Below are 18,345 nucleotides of genomic sequence, written 5' to 3' on the forward strand. Positions count from 1 at the left end.
AAGAAAACTTCTGGAGTTTGAAAAATTCAAAAGGAGACTAGAGGAAGACCCACAACAATAAAAAAGGAATGAACCATAGGTGACAACATAGCTTGTCAGCAAAAAGCTCGAGGAAGAACAGAGATAGGCAAGTAGGAAGAGTCAACAAAAGGCTGGACAAGACTAGGAAACATGGAAAATACCAAACATGAGTGGAGGAAGATAGGTCAAACACAAGTAGTAAACAAGAAAGAAAAACCAAATACGAAAGAAACTTGGGCTGGAGTGATGAAGACCAAACAAGCAAAAACAGAAAAGCACAATAGCCAAAAACAAAAGAGCACAGCAGCCAAAACAAGAAGAAACTATTGGAAATCAATGCCCCACCCTCGTCATCATCATTGTGCGAGTGACGCGGGTTGCTCTATTTTGTAAGGCCCCCATGTATGAGAAGTGCCATTGTGTTTGAGTAGGCAAGTGCCGGAGTTCCCAATTTAGACATTGGATATTTAGGAGATGGCTTATGTAGACTTAGCACCATACCAAGGAGGATGCATGCAACTGCAGGTCAATAGATCAAACATCAAGGAGGATGCATGCAAGTGCGGGTCAATAGATCAAACATCAAGGTGGAAGGATGTTATAACCTGTCTTCTATTATTGAATTTGTAGAATATTCTAATATCCATGTACCATGGTCCTATAACAGTGGTATCAGAGCACAGCAAATTCAAGTATTGAATTTGAGTCATGGAGATTTGAAAAAAAAGCAAGAAATTGGTTTTTTCTCAAAGGTTATTAGCTTGGAGAAAATTTGAAGGCTTGTCAACAAATTCAAAGAAGAGGGACAAGGGTACAAAGACTTTGGACAAAGACAAGATTCATTTAAAAATCCAGGACATAAAGAAGAGAAGGTGTGGAAGACCTTTGGGAAAAGATTCAATGGTTTATGGAAAAACTTTGGGCCATCCGATCAAGATTTCGATCAAGGGTTGAGGGCTAAAGCCACCTTTATGCATAAAACCACTTTTTTTTAAAGAAAAACCACCTTCTTCTCCCAAAACCACCTTTATCAATTCTAATCCTCTCCATAATCTATCTTTATGGATGGAATCAGCTCATTGAGGAGATTACTGGACTATTTTCAGAATTGCTAAGCTCTCTATCTACTCAATTTGTATATTGGAGGGCTCACAAATATTTGCAAATCCACGCTTTTTTTGAAGTGGCCTCACGAGCAATTTTACGCTAGTTTATGCTTAAGTTTAGGCTTAGCTTAAGCTTAAATAAGCCTAGGTTAAGCCTTGTCTACCTACCCAAGCTATAAGCTATAATAAATAGCTTTTTTTTAAGTTTTACCACTAAGTTTTAAACCATTCAACCTTTCCAAATTCAAGCTTCAAAACCATGCTTTCCCAAGTGAAATAAAGGAATAAAGGCTACAAAAGTCCCTTTTTGAAATTTCAAATTCTGAACCAAATAACAGAGAGCTTCAAAAATTCAATTTTTTCTTGGTCAAAGTGGAGATAGAGGGAGTTTCCATGCCATTAATTTGTATTCGTCTCTACAACTTTCCAATTTTTGAATTTTGGTACAAAAACAAGTGTTTCGGGATTCTTTCCGAATTGTTGACATCAAGGCAATATTGGGTTACTATTCTTGGTGTTCATTGGATGCCATCAACTTCGAGCGCTTCAACAAGCCTTCTTTTGAAATACATGGGAGTCAGATAATCTTGCTACCTTTTCTATTTTATTTCTGCATTTCCATATTATTTTACTTGCTTCTTCTACAATGGCAATCCACCAACTATCCAAGATCAATTAAATGCACTTGAAGCTTAACTTGACACTCAAAGAGAAGATCTTGAGCGGAAATTTGCTCGCAAGAAGCAAAGACATGCATATTCCGAATCTGATTCCTTGGATTCTGAGAACGACCATATCCAAAGGACTGCGCGAGCTACTCTCAAGGCTCAAGAATCTTGTAAGGGACACAAGATCAACAGAAAGGCTTTTACTTTTCAAGATTATGATGGCAAAAATGAGGCACACATCATACTCGCATGGTTAAGCCAGCTTGATTTTTTTTCTGGAGAAAAATTTGCTGAGAACAATAAGGTTAAATGTGCTACTAATCATTTGATAGGTAGTGCAGCTCTTTGGTAGTTGCTATTAGACATGAAAAACGCAAACCAAAGTCATGGAAAGAATTCCATAAGCTGATCAAGAAGGATTTCTTACCTCCGTCATATAAGAGTGAAGCCAGACAGCAATGGGATATTCTTAGACAGCTCCAAAAGGAGAACATATCAGCCTATGTCGACAGATTTTGAGTCCGAAAAAGCATGTAAATCTGGCGGCAACGATCCCCCCTTGGGATAAAACAACCCAAGATGTATGGTGCCACTCAAGTTGCGAAAGATGCCTTTAACTACCTTCCAATGCTGACCCTGGGCTATGCATAAACCTGCTCACGTGTGAGACTGCAAACCGAATGTCCGGCCTTGTAATGCATACATAAATGAGGCAACCAACAGTTGTCTGATAGAGTGTGACATCAAAGTGATCTCCAGCATCATGAAGACTCAACTTCAAATGTGTCTATAGGCTTGCAGTCTTCAAGGCCAAATCTCTGCAACAATGTCTCAATATACTTTGTCTGACACAAAGCAATACCTCCATCACACTGCTTAAATTGTATCCCCAAATAATGATGCAAATGCCCCAAATCTGATATCTCAAAAGAGGCATTCAAACCAGCCTTAAAATCAGCAATATGACTCTCATTTGGTCCTGTGAGCAGCATGTCATCGACATAGAGAGCAATGATTAGATGTACATCATCCACACGTTTAACATACAAAGTGCTTTATGTTGGACTATTCTGAAAACCATGTGCAGTCAAATATGCATGTATCTTTTCATACCAAGCTCCTGGAGCTTGCTTTAAACCATATAAAGCCTTTTTCAACCTGCACACTTTGTTTTCCTACCCTCTTTGAACAAAATCACGAGGCTGCGATACATACACCTCCTCATGCAAATCTCCATTCAAGAATGCAGTTTTATGTCCAACTGATGTACATTCCAACCATTATGAGCTGCCAATGCACAAATGCTACGAATGGTAGTCATATGACAAGTGGGAGCAAAGGTCTCATCAAAATCAATGCCCTTTTCTTGAGCATAACCCTTTGCAACAAGTCTAGCCTTATAGCGATCAACACTGCCATCTAGCTTTCGTTTCAACTTAAAAACCCACTTACATCCAATGACCTTTTTACCAATAGGCAAATCACACAAAGACCATGTACCATTCTTCATTACAGCATCATATTCACTTTACATTACAGCCAACCAATTTTTTGTGCCTCATCAAATGAAAGAGGTTCTTCCTCTTCACACATACTAGACACAGCCAAAGCATAACAATCTGATGCATAAGAGGCATGCTGAAAACCTGAACGAGTACGACTAGACATAGGTGCATCAATTTTACTATCACACAAGGTTTGCACCAGCCATTTTGGCATACCTCTAGCTTGCTCATTTTCAGCCCTATCCTCATAAATTACATCCTGTAAATCTGCATCAGAAATAGGCTGATCTATGATGTCGTTTGAAATCTGCATAGGCTGAATATTTGCCTCATTAGGACTTACATTTGAATTCCCACCTGTAAACAGAGGCAACAACGTATCAAATACATCCCGTGAGCTCACACCTGTCTCTTTGGTACATGATAACAAAGGCTGCACAGCATCTTCCACAAAAACAACATCTCGACTAATCAAGATACGCTTTGACTGCGGATGATACAATCTGTAACCCTTGCTCTCAGCACTGTAACCAACAAAAATGCATTTGACAGCCTTATCATCCAATTTTCTATGTTATTGCATAGGCACTAAAGCAGAGGCCAAGCAACCAAAGACACGCAAGTGACCAATAGAAGGCCAAAGACACGCAAGGGACCAATAGAAGGCTTCCTACCATGCCAAGCTTCGTATGGAGTAACAGACTGCAAGGCCTTAGTGGGACACCTGTTGAGTACATATGCAGCACACATGACAGCCTCAAGCCAAAACGCATGTGGCAAATCTTGGCTCTTGACCATATATCGTGCCATCTCCATAAGTGACCTGTTTTTCCTCTCAGCAAAACCATTTTGCTAAGGGGTATACGGCACTGTACATTGGTGTTTTATCCCACGACTAGCCAGAAATGCATCAAACTCTTTAGACGTGTACTCCCCCCCTCGATCAGAACGGAGGGTGCCCACCACAGTACAATTGGATACATTTTCAATCATAAGCAAAAACTGTTTGAAGCACAAAAACACTTCGGACTTTGCCTTCAGTGGATATACCCATGTATGCCTTGAGTAATCATCAATGAAAGTCACGAAGTACAAGTGTTTACCAAATGACGGAGTTTGCATAGGCCCACATACATCACTATGTAAAAGTGACAAATTTGCGAGTGGCCCGCACAGAACCATCCTTTGGAAATGCAAAACGTTGTATTTTGCCCAAAATACAGCCTTCACAAACATGTTTCAATGGTGCCTCAAGAGGGGGCAATGAAGCAACCATATCAAATTTCTGCAAACGCAGCAAATTAGCAAAGTTCAGATGACCAAAACAAGCATGCCATAGTTTTGCATCTGAAACTGCCTTTTCATCAGAAACTACATTTGCTGAATCTTCCACACACTTGTCATAAGAATTGAGCCTGTACAACCCACGAAACAAGGTGCCAGATGCAATAATCGTATCACCAGAAGTCAAATCATGAACAATACATCTATCATCCACAAATTTGACTACAAGTCCAAGTCTAGCAAAAGCGCAGAGACAGACAATAGATTCTTCTTTATCCCTGGCACATACAAAGCATCTGAAAGTGTGAAAGCGCTGTCATTTGCAGCAGTAAGCATAATTTTACCAACGCCCTTCACTGGGTAAGAAGCATTATTGGCACATGTGACAGTATTCCCATTAGAGACAGCCTCAAGACAAGTGAACATATCACGATGCGAGGTAATGTGCTTTGTAGCACCACTGTCAAAATACCATACATCAGAGTCAACAGAAACTACCAAACATGCATCATGTACAGATGGGTCATACTGGCAATACACACTAAACGCCCATTATGTATCATCCTGCACAACATTTGCAGAATCTGCATTTGTAGAAGCATCCGCTATTGTGGCTGCATTCTTCTTTGCCTCTTTAGCCTTTAGCTTAGGGCAATTCTTAAAGACATGATCAGTTGCCTTACAATAGTTGCACCTGATCTTTTTCTTACCTTTATCTCAGACCTGTTGTTGCTACCTGTGGAAGGAGAAGAAGTTACAGACCTACTAATAGGAGAAGAAACAGTGGAAGGGGCTGCCTTACCACTTCTTCTCTGCTGGGCAGCAACAAATGCCTGATCAACTGCACGCTGCCTAGCCCTGTTTTGGCTGGACTGCGCTTCTTGCAAGAGCTTGTTGACTAAAGTATCATACTTGACAACATCAGGTCTGTCCTCTCAGTAACAAGTCTCCACGTGGAAGCAAAAGTCTGATATGACTCAGGTAAAGCATCAAGAATAGTCTACACAAGAGAATGATCAAGAATAATCTCACCTGCAAAAATCAACTGTTCCTTGAGATCTTTAATCTCAACAAGAAAAACATTCATGTCATCATCTTCCTGCATAATCTTCGATTCTAGCTCTTTACGCAGGTAAGATATTTTTGCCTCGTTTACGACCTGCATACAAACCAGCTAGAATATCCCAAGCATGTTTTGCTGTTTTAGTTGAACGAATATGTGGAGTGATGTTACGTTTGACAGAAAGTGCAATCAAGGCATGAGCCTGTGCATCTTTACTATCCCAACGAGCTTGTTCAGCACAGTGGGTAAAACAGCAACAACAGTAGAGCTGCTAGAACCTGCAACATCCTCAACAGATCCTACATCCACAGAACCTCGACGTACATCCATACCCTGCACAATGTTCCATACTCCTTTTGCAACCAAAACATGTTGCATCATGTATGCCCAAAGTGGGTAGTTGCTGTCCATCCAATTTGTCATCATCAGTAGACGACATGCGAAATACATCATTGCTCTTATCAGCCATGGCCACTGACTGAAACTGATGCAAAAGCAACCTGTAATGAAGCAAAGACTGAACAGAAAACAACTTGTGCTATGTAGCACGGTCCACAATAGAATACGTATGCCTGTTTTGCAGAAAACTGCACTGTCAAAATTTCTACACTGCACAAAATGACGAAAACACCTGTACAGAACTTGTAATGCAAAAATGGAGCCCGAAACGACCTCAGATACAATTTCTGAGAACGCAAAGCCCTATGGGTTGATCTGCAGAGTATAGGGACCTGCAAGCGCTCGTGAAAGCTCACCTCAATCGGAGAACGTGAGTCGAAAGGTGCTAGCAACGTAGCCCTGGGAGCCGATGCCTGCTCTGATACCAATTGTTGGAATTAGGGTTGCAGGAAAGCACACAAAGCTTGGAGAAGAAGAACGAAGAATGCACACAACACTAGTGTATTAGATTGTGTCAATGTACAAAGATAAGTTAGCCCTAGAATAATGGGCGTATATACAAGCTAGGGGAAAAAACCTCCTAAAGGGGGAAAAAGTACCCCGACGGTCCTAAGTGTGTTCACACACATCACTGCCTATATATATGGCAACAGTTCTCTTAGCAATGCCATCTCTCTGGCAACAAACTACGAGAAGAAAAATGGATTTCGAAGGAACACTACAGTGATAGATTCTCATATTTCTCAATTTTCTCGATCTAAACATTTTGAGAAGTTTCAGCACAAAGATAAAGCAGACAAGGACAATTGTCTATAAGTGAATGGGAAGAAAACTGAAACTGCAAAGAAGACCAACAATAGAGATCGAAAACCTCGTGTGATTACATGCTATAGGTGCAACAAAGAAGAGCACTATGCACACGGGCGTCCAAAAAAGACAAAGAATCCAGTTGCGGTTGTGAACGTGGTTGAAGACGAAGACAACGGCGACCAACTCAAAAAAGAGGGTACTCCCAATCATGATTTCTACCACTAGAAGGGTAAGCCTAAAACTCATACTCATGCATTGTTTAATTTTTATAAAAAAAATTAGAATCCTTGGGTGACCTTCTTGCCAAGCAAGAGGAAAAAAAACTATAGTTAAAATGTTAACATATTGGTCAAGATAGTTCAATGATTGATAAGTACTTTCTACACGCGGAAGAAAATACATATTAGACCATTCACTATCACAACTTGAGTGAACTAGCAATGATGCACATGTTTTTCAACTGATCACCGAAGAATATATGTAACTTATTGTTATTTCACATTCAACCTTTAAACTTTAACACCTCATTTAAAACACTCTTCAAATTATTCTCTTTTTTATTTCAAATAAGGTTAACCAGGTGTCTATAAAAGATATTTGTGTTGGTGTCTGTGAGAGATACTTGTGTTGGTGTCTGTGAGAGATACTTCTGTTGGTGTTTGTGAAAGATTCTCTCATGATAGTGTTTGTGAAAGATACTCGTATTGGTTTATGTGAAGGATACTCTTTTGATGTCTGTACGGATAATCTAAGTGATATTTATCTGTGAGACGAATAACTTATCACAATCTAGTGTTGAGAGGGATTCTATTTGTGAGGACGAATATTATATCTTCACTCTCTTCACTTGCTAATTAAATATGCAACTGAGGTCAGTTATGTAACCCAAGCAAGAGGGATGTTATGGTAATTAATTTATTATTGTGAGACCCAATAAGTGAAAAGAATATCTTGGGTGACCCAAGTGTGATATAAGAATTATTTGGTTGTAAGTGAATCCAACCAACTATGACGTGTGACACGTAAGAAATGTGTGAGTTTGATTGTGAGTGAATCCGATCAACTCTTTTGAATTAATTCTTGATGAGGGTGGCCTAGTGTGGTATAAGAATTAAGACCGAATCTAATTCTTTAGAGAGTGACCCTAGTTGGTTGTGAGTGAATCTAACCAGTTGTGACACGTGTGGTGTAAATTATGAATACGTGTGGCGTATGAAAACATTGTGAGTGAATCAAATGTAGGAGTTTGATTGTGAGTAAATCCGATCAACTGTAAGACACGTGTGACGCATACAAAGATTACGAGAGTTTGATCGTGAGTGAATCTGATCAACTTTAAAACACATGTGAGGACATTGGGAGTGAATCCAATGTGGAACGATTAATGTGTTTGATCACTCGTGTGTGCTGATAGTTACAACCAAGGATGATTATCTTCTCAAACGGGAGGACTATCACGGGAGAGATTTTCCAGAATATTTTATCATGAGAGTGAATCCAATTAATTATGTGTGATATATGGTTCATGTGTGAAGCATGGTAGTGAATGATTTCCATTTGTTAGAATTATTTTTGTGAGTGATTCTAAAGTAATTATGATCTAACATTGTTTGTGGACTATATTGAGTATAGATCATGAGTTCGGAATAACCAAGGTGGACATTGGATGAGATTATCTAGCTAAGCACAGATGTGCTAAATATTTTATTTTGTATGGTTTGGTCCATTGTACATGTGTTGGGCAAGGTTTATTTTTTATGAGATGCTTTAAAAGCATTGGACTATGGTTCAATTTTGTAAAAGCCCAATTTTGGAAAAGCTATGCTATTTATGGCTCTAAGGGCTAAATTTATGAATATGATTTAAATACCGCATGTGGGAGTGAAGCCACACACATCGGGGGAGAGATTGCACTCAATCTTGTGTTCTTTAAATTTTTATGCTCTTGAATTATGCTATGGCGTTTATGGTTTTTTTCTTCTCTTATTTAATTTGTGGAATATTCTAGTCTCTATGTACCATGGTCCTATAACAATAATCGCCTTCATTGAAAATGACATGTTTCCGTTTACTTCATGTATTTCTCTTGAGCTTTTTGAATAATCAATTTTACTAGCCCATGAATTTGGTCAAAGATTGTAACAAAAGAATCTACAACCTCTATAGAATATGAAAGTTTAGTCGTAGGAGGTGGCAAAGCCTTACTATAGACTATCTCAAATGGTGCTTTCTCACCACCAACAGTATGATGAAAGTTATTATAGGCAAATTGTAAAATATGTAAATACTTATTACACTGCTTAGGCTGAGATGAGGCATACGATCTAAGAAAGTCAAGAATTATACTATTTGTTACCTTAGTTTGTTCGTTAGATTCATGATGAAAAGCAGTAGAGAAATCAAGTTTTGTTCCAAGATTATCAAACAAAGTAGTCCAAAAGTCATACAAAACTTTCTATCACTATCAAAAACAATGACCTTTGGTAAACCATGGTGCACAAACACTTGTTTAATGAAACAACTTAATAAGCAGTCAATGTCCTTTTGCAAGGAATAAAGTAAGCATGTTTGCTAAATCTATCTACTATAGTCCTAATCATATCATTTTTGTTAGCAGTCAAAGGAAAACTAGTAATAAAATCCATACTTATTCTTTCCCATGGTTCATTAAGAATAAGTAAAGGCATAAGCAAACCAAATTTCTTTCCCTTATGACTCTTAATATTTTGATAAACAACACATTCAGACATAAGGCTTAGCAATGTCTTTACGCATAGGAGGCCAAAAGAAATCTCTGAAACTACTTGCAAAGTAGATGACGCTCCTCTATGACTAACAAAAGGATGAGATTCTTCAATAATAACTTGCCTAAATGGTCTAGTAATGCATAACTTATTTTGAAAGAATAGAAAACCATCATCATATGAATAATATGAATGAGGTAACCAAACATTATCTTTCATCTTCTTGTATGCATCATAAAATTTAAAATCATTTTCATATAATACAGGTAAATGGGTAAGTGCATTCAAAAAAATTTCATGCTTGTTAATCCAAAGAAAAACTTTAGTCTTTTTCAATAATTCAATCAAATAATGTACTTTATAAGGAAATTTTTTAACAAATCTTCTATAATAAGTACATAAACCAAGAAAAGATCTCAACTCATGAATGTTCTTTGGTCTAGGCCATGATCTAATGGTCTCTATCTTTTTAGGATCAACAATTCCTCCGGCAGATACAATATGTCTAAGGTATTCAATTTCTTTTTGAAAGAATTCACTCTTGACTAGGTTGGCATAGAATTGATTTTCTTTTAAAATATTGAATACTATTTCTAGGTGTTTCTCATGCTCATCTTCGTCTTTGCTAAAGACAAAGATGTCATTAAAGAAAACAACTACAAAAATTTGGTACTTCATGAATATGCAGTTCATCATGTGACTAGATGTACATAGAGCATTAGTAAGTCCAAAAGGCATTACTCAAAACTCACAATGACCAGTTTGTGTGCGAAAAGTGGTCTCATAGACATCTTCTTCAGCCATTCTAACTTGATGATAATCTCACTTAAGGTCAATTTTGAAAAATACTTTGGCTCCTCTTAACTTATCTAAGAGATCACCCACATGTGGGATATGATATATCTATTCTTGATAATATTCTTATTTAATGCTCGGTAAACTATATAGATGTGAAGTGATCCATTTTTCTTTTTGATGAGAAGAACAGGTACTCTATATGGTCAACTACTAGGTCTAATAAGTTTCTTATCAAGTAGGTCCTCAATCCGAGATTGGACTTCTTTTTGCTCCAAAAAAATACTCTATAAGGAGATCTACAAGGCGGAATACTGCTAGGAAATATGTCTATCCTATGGTCTTCCGGTCTAGAATTAGGTAATCTAGGAGGTAACTCATTCATAAAACAATTTGAGAATTGTGAAATGAATGGCTCGTGTGAGGTGTCCTTGGAAATTGGTTTAGAGGCAAAAAGCTCATTAACAATGACTAGATAAGTCTTTTCCTTTTTCCTCATAGCTTACTTAGCTTGGGTATGGCTAAGAAGTGCACATCCACTAGATTCCTATAATCCTTTCAAACATATATTCTCAACATTGAATTCAAAAGATATTTCATGAGAATCATAATCAATGTGAGGATTATACCAAGAATAACATCATATGAATGCAAAGGTGCAACTAGAAAAGTGCAAGGTTGACTACATCTTTCACTTCCTTAGTGCAATTATACTTTGTTCCTTGAAAAACAGTTTTGATTTTATACTTTGAAGGAATATCATTCAATTTAAGAGCATGCACAAGCTTTTTAGAAATGAAATCATGTGTACTACCATCATCATGCAATAGATTTATTTCCTTACCTTAATTTGTCCTTTCATTTTTAGAAGCATATGAGGTGAAACTTTCTTTTAATTAGGTTTAGGCATACCCGCATAATCTAAAAGACCTTTGTGTTTGGAATGACCCTCTTGCTTGAGAGAGATCATCGTCCTCTACATCTTCCTTGCCATCAATCATGTTGACTCATGCAGTTGTTGCCTGCTTCTTCTTCTCCAAGCAATTGGGTGTAATATGTCCTTTTTGTCGACAATTGTAGCATGTCACAACTCGAGATATAAGATCTTGTTTCTTCTTTGTGTCATCACCCTTCTTGTTGTTCTGTTATGAACAGAACGATTGTTATTGTTGTTGGAAACACTAACTTTGGTGTCATTGTTGGTGTACCTGTTAAACTTACGAAAAGGAACAAAATTTTTAAATTTGTTAGCATGAGATTCTTGACGTGGTTTGTTGTCCCTTGGTACTCCATTCTTTCGCTCAGAGTTGTAAGCCAAAGAGATTTCCATGGAAAGAGAATGAGGTTAGAACATATTGATCTCTGCTCGAAGAGAAGGATTTAGTTCAATAAGGAATTTGCATTTTGATCCTTTGTTCTCACTCATTCAATGGCTTGGAGTTGGATAAGAACTTGCCAAAATTTATCTATATATAGCTGTACAATCTCTTTGTCAAGTTGATGAAGCATATCTCATTGTTGACATGCTCTCGCTTTTATATTGAGGTGGTATGAAGATCTTTTTAATAAGCTTTTAAAATTTCTTCAAAGTTTTTAGTCTTTCATGTCCTTGCTTAACAACATTCCACCATAATGATGCAGTTTCGACCAAGTGATTTGCAACACACTTCACCTTATCTTTCTCAAAAAATTCTTCCCCAGAAAAATAATCATCAAGCTAACTAATCCTTGATAACACCGTTTTTGCATCCTTTTTACCACCAAAATTTTGAAATGTAAAGGCCTTACGACTTGTTTTCCTTCCTTTTTGTTGCTCTTTCTCACGAAAAGTTTCTTTGATGGTAGGTCTAATGTCAAAGTCAGATTTAACACTTCGAGATTGTTTCGTGTTAGAGATTAGTTCTTCTAATTCTATCCTCTTAGCCTATTCTTCATTTAATTGAGCTTGTAGAGATAGAAGTTTCTTGAAAACAAAAGGTGGTTATCGGTTTAACATGAGGAATTGAGAAACAAAAATAAAATTGTAAAAATTTGATAGTAATTCCAATAAGCAAGAAAACAATATATGAGGAGTACTACTTACGATCCTTGTTTCAAATTTGTTGGTCGTATGTTGTCCCAATTTTTGTGGGGCAAGAATCGCAACTTCAAGTATCACAAAGTCCGTAATAAGTGACACAAGCTTTGAGAAAGAGCCGTCTAAAAAACCCCTCAATGAGAATTCTTGATGCCTAAAGTGCCCTTGAAAAGCACTTGATTTGATAAAACCTTTGAAAAACCCTTCGCCCTTCGAAATTCTCCTCTTGCTTGATGCCCTTGATGTTGAATGCACTTGAAACTTTGTCCTTTAGATGTACCTCTCTTTGTAAGCCTTGGAGGGTGAGAGCTTTTATGGCTTTTGTTTTAGCTTTTAACTCTTAAAAGATTTATGTATAATGCTTTTTTTCTAAAGATTTTGAAGAGGCTATGAGGTAAAGTTTATAGTGTAAAGTATTTTGTAAGCTGTTAAAAGCTTTTAGTAAAACTTATAAGCTTAGTTAAGCTAGCTAAGAACTTTAACTGGTTTAAGCAATATAATAGAGAAGACGGCTAGCAGTGCATCAACAAAGAGATAGTGCCGACGGGCAAACAAAGAGAGAGAAGGAAGGCCTAGGCGCGACAGCGAGGGCCAGCGCAAAAAGAGAAAAAGTGCAGACAGCCAGCGCACAACAGAGAGAGAAAAAGATTTAAAAATATTCTTTAAAAAAACCTTGAAAGAAGCCCCTCCACCTTACAATATAGATTTGTTGGGTTGTGAAGCTCTTGAAATTAGAAGAGTAATATGCTGAAAACCTCCTCATTCCATCCATACTGTTGGATGTTGGAGAGAGTGAAGGAATCAAAAAGTGGGTTTTGTAGTGGTTTTGTGGTTTTGAAAAAGGTGGTGGAAAAGAAGTATTATCCAATGGTCAAAACTGATTTGTTAATGCCCTTCCACTTCACCATCAATTTCTTGACAGAGTCCTAATTCTTTGGCCTTCCCATGCAATTATTCCTTCTTTATTTGAAGGTCTAGCATTTGCTAAAAATCAAATCCTTGGCCTTCTTTGCTCCAAATAATTGCATAAACTTTGCTTTTGAATTTTTCTTCAAAAATCCTTCTCCTTGAGTGGTCCCCAAAGCTCTCATACCACTGTCAAGACCTTCATGATGCTTGGAGAAGAAATTCTAATTCTCAAGCACAAAACTAGAGCATAACATAGACTTTCACAAATTAAAAGCATAAACCTTAATAAACAAAATTAAATAAACAAGAGAGCTAGAGAATACGAAATAGATCACCGTCGACACAAAATTAGTTGAATCTTCCCTATAGATAAGTGTGGCCCTTGTACCACTCACCCATATTTATATGTATTAAAAAGCTTGCTTTTCAAAAAGATAACTCCAAAAACAAAGCATAATTGCTTTTGAGTTTTTGAGCATAAAAGCTCTACAAAAATATAGCACGCTACAAATATAAAGTTTTGGGCCTACCAAAAGTATAAAATACTAATTAGTATGTACAAAGGTTTGAGGCCTTAGTCTTACACAAAAATATTAATATCAAAATATGAAACCATAGAAAGTATTCATGTCTTCCAACATATCTCATAGTGGTCTTATCCATGTTCCACACGTAATTAATACATAATCTGTCGCTCAATCATCACCTACATTCAAAATAATATTAGTTAGTGTACACAATTGATTAAACAAATTAATCTTGACTATATCATACCAGTGCACACAAGTAATTAAACACATTAATCCTGATAGATGATATAAATAAAAGGTGCATGCAAAATAAAATATCATGAAATAAAATAATGAGCATCGCTATATAGAGGTTATGGCTAACAAGAAGGACCCCTCTTATTTTAGAGAGAGAAGAATAAGAAAAAGATGGTGAATTGCTTCTACTATGATAAGCTGGGGCATATGCAAAAAGCTTGTAGACAACAGAAATCAGATGAGAAGAATGATACTTTTTGAAGTTATCAAAGGAGTCAAGTAACAATGCTGAAGTAGAATTGGAGATCTTTGTGGTGGAAAGGCAAATCATTTTACATCACCAAACCAACAAGTTTGGAGGAAGAGGTAGAAAATGCAAAGTAGAAGGGGACTCCATCATGAGGAACCGCACTTCGGATTTGTCATCTAGAGAGGTGCAAAGTCATTGGAACCAAGTGGGTTTAAAAAGGCTAAGTATAAATCTGATGGTACATTGGAAAAGTACAACACAACACAACTAGTGGGCAAAGGGATTTTCATAGGTCAAGGTCTTCGACTTTCAGGAAATATTCACCCCCACAACTAGATTGACCATCATTTGGTACTAGCTGTTGGCTCTTCATGAGAAGTGGCCGATAATGCAAAGGCTGAGTACAAGGAAGCATGCTTTGCTTCATATGAAGTATTTTGGTTGAGGAGAATTTTGGGGGACATGGGTACGGCTCAAGAGTAATCCAACACTGAGTTATTGTGTGACAATCAAAGTTACGTATGGAATTTATGAAAAACCAAGTGTTCCATGCTTGCACGAATCACATTGACATATAATATTTCTTTGTGTGTGAAATGACCTTGGGTGGAGAGGTCAAGCTAATCCGACAATGGAGAATTATGCGGATATCTTCATAAAGGCTCTTGGGAGAGATCTACTGGAGCGGCATCTTCATCAAGACGACCGAGGAGGTAGTTCAAGGGTGTTGGAAATCAATGCTTCACTTTTAGCATCATCACTTTATAGTGATGGCTTGCTCTATTTTGTAAGGCCCTCGAGTATGAGAAACCCATTGTACCCCAAGCACACTTGAGAGTTCCTAGTTCAGACACATTGCCATGTGTGGCTAGATGGCTCTTCGTCATTATCACTGTGTAGGTGATAGGTTCCTCATGTATAAGAAACCTGTTGTACCCACCCGAGCACCTTGGCAGTTCTCCCAATTTAGACACTAGATGTTACACCTATGTGACTAGATGGCTAAGAGATGACTTATGTAAACTTGGCATCATGTTGTACATGCGTGATTAAATGGTTAGGAGATGACTTATGTAGACTTGGCACCACGTTGTACACCTTTGTCTCTTTAGAGACACGAGCTCGTGGGTATATGACATTGAGCATCATGTCGTGAGCGACATCTAGCTGCTGCAAGTTTTCGTCGACAAGCATGCCCACTACTATAGCCAGTGACGTTGTGGGATGTTTGCTTCGATGCATGTGCCAGCAGTTTCTTTGCATGTGTTGCTAGTCTAATGTTGGCTGTGTTTCCAGTCACCAATGCTCTGCTTTTGGTAGGTGTGCGGCTATCTATCCCACTGTGCACTTGTCACTGGAGTTGTGCATTGGGCCCTGTTCCCCAATTGACTGCCATTGTGAGCCTCGTCAAACTTCCTAGGGCCGTCTGAGTGCCCAAACCGCTATCTCTTTTGCTAAAGTGTACCAGAGTGCATCTAAACTCTGAAGGATTATCAATAATCAAGGGTTTATCCATGTTTAACTATAGCACTCCCAAACCAGCCGTCTTGTCTCTTAGCACCTCCTTTATAGTATATAAATTCATTCCCATCATAATAATAAAAAAGTTGTATCGTTGAGCTTTTCTCCATTGTCTCTACAACATTATTGAGGCTTTAAAACAACAATAGACAACCCTACTTGACTTCAACAAGTCACCCTAATAGCAAAAGCAAGGGAAGAAGAAATGGCATCCACAACCCCACTTGACTTCAACAATTCAACCTAATAGCATCCATAGCGAAAGTAGGGGAAGAACCAATGGCATCCACATCACAACTCTTTAATTCTAGGAACTCACAATTATTACACCTCAATAGCATCATGTCTAATTGACAACATTGGTCCTCTTCAGTCACATTAGAATTGAGCCATTAAGGGTAGAAGACTCAATAACCCCCTAAGAATAGTGTGGTATAGAGAAACATAAAAGTCCTTTTAAATCCTTTAGTAAGACACTATTCATATGCAAAATAATAGTATACCTACTTGTGGGTTGCTTTTGAAAAAAAAAAGCATGGCCTTGAACACTTTGAATGCTCACATGAACATTGAAATCTTCATCAAATTCCACATCAAATAAATCAAACATAAACATGAATATTGACTTTTTTATTGGCATTAAGGAGATATTTATTAACTTTCGCTTCTTTGGCTACATCAAGTCGAACTTCATTCATAGATAAGATCTACAACACAAAAAGTATTGAAAAGTTTTTTGTTTAATCGGATATTCAAGCATTAAGGTTATGTTAAGATTCTCATTTGAGAAGAGACAACTTTCATTATTTATTATATGTTTGACTAGCAAGATTTAGCCTATTTCGAGAATTGGAAGCATGGAAGAGGCATGTATAGCTGCCTTGCCCTAGGTATGAGTAAAAAATGGATGTAAAATCTAGGTGCATTTATGTGTGTAGGATGCATGTATAACCTTCTATGCTTATCATAAAGGAGTGAGTATTGTAAGACAATGATTGAGACCTTATGTGTGCAAGTGTCTTTTACCTATGGGTGTTACATTGTCTATGAGGATGGTCAAAGTTTAGCCTTTAAATGTAACTCGTCTACTTTGCTTGAGCTAAGAAACTTGGGGTATAGATAAAGTGTCACGTTGTCTATGAGGATGGTCAAAGTGAAACTCCATCACCAAGGGGAGCATTAAAATTTATGGTGATGGAAATTGTGTGATCAAGGGGAGCATAGTTCTTAAGTTTAGATGTGTGTGAAGAACCAAAAGGCCTAAACTCAAATGTTATTTGTTTAGAGATTGGTGAATGTAAGTTGATGAGAGAATTAGTAATCAATGAGGTTATGGATGATGCATTAAAAGTTATGGTGTAAATTGATGTCCGCTCTTCCTCACTTTGTGTGAGAGAAACCTAATGCTAATGTCTTGAGATTAATAGGAGTGATATATTTGCCACCTAGTGTGTAAATTGATGTACTCTCTTACTCACTTTGTGTGAGAGAAACTAAATGTAATAAATCTTGATGGCTTGAGACTATCCTTTGTTCAATCACTACACTAACATTTAATCATCGATTTAGTGATTTATTTTGGTCTTTAAGTCTTGCAGTTAACAAGTGTTAAATAAACTATAATTTTTATTACATTTTAGTAGATTAGAGACATACATACATACATACATACATACATACATACATACATACATACATACATATATATATATATATATATATATATATATATATATATATATATAACGTCTACTAAAGACCCAATGGGCCTATGAGACCAAAGTGATACAATAATGTCCATGGCATATCTCATCATGGAATGGAAAATAAAATTGAAACAAAAATATAGCTATCTCGATAGGGTGATACAAAACTGTCCATGGAAACTCATCATCGAATACTAGGAATATAGAAATATGAGAGGAGCATTAGCCCCCAATAGGTGGTATACCACTCTCCAAAATATCAAGCATGGGGCTAATGAGTATGTCCAAGAGGTCTCCCTTAGCTATGTCATGTGGAAAGGTACCTCGATGTTGGTGGAGCATGTCCTAGATCTAGAGCTGATGAGGGAATCATGGCCGACGTCCGAGAGCCCGGGGGCATCGAGCAGGTAACTCCTCTCAAGGAGATGGATTTGGAGCAGCTTGAGGTGGGTCCACAAGATCCACTATATGGGTGTCCTCCAATCCTGGGGTCGTCCGAAAGAAACTCGTGATGGTTGGCGGTGAGGGAGGGGTCGGGGTGGCTGGGGCCAAAGCTCTCTCAAGAAAGTGTCCCTATGTCTCCGAAGCTCAACCAGGAAGAGCCCTAGGCAACGTTGGTAAGGGAAGTCAATGATCCTAGAGAGGAAACCAAATTCCTCACGAAACAGATAGTGAAACCTGCTGTGGATCTCATGGTATACTGGGCAACGACATGTAATG

The sequence above is a fragment of the Cibotium barometz genome, chromosome 10 (genome assembly GCF_041138505.1).
Source record: "Cibotium barometz isolate CiBa-2024 chromosome 10, ASM4113850v1, whole genome shotgun sequence".
Classification (NCBI taxonomy): Eukaryota; Viridiplantae; Streptophyta; class Polypodiopsida; order Cyatheales; family Cibotiaceae; genus Cibotium; species Cibotium barometz.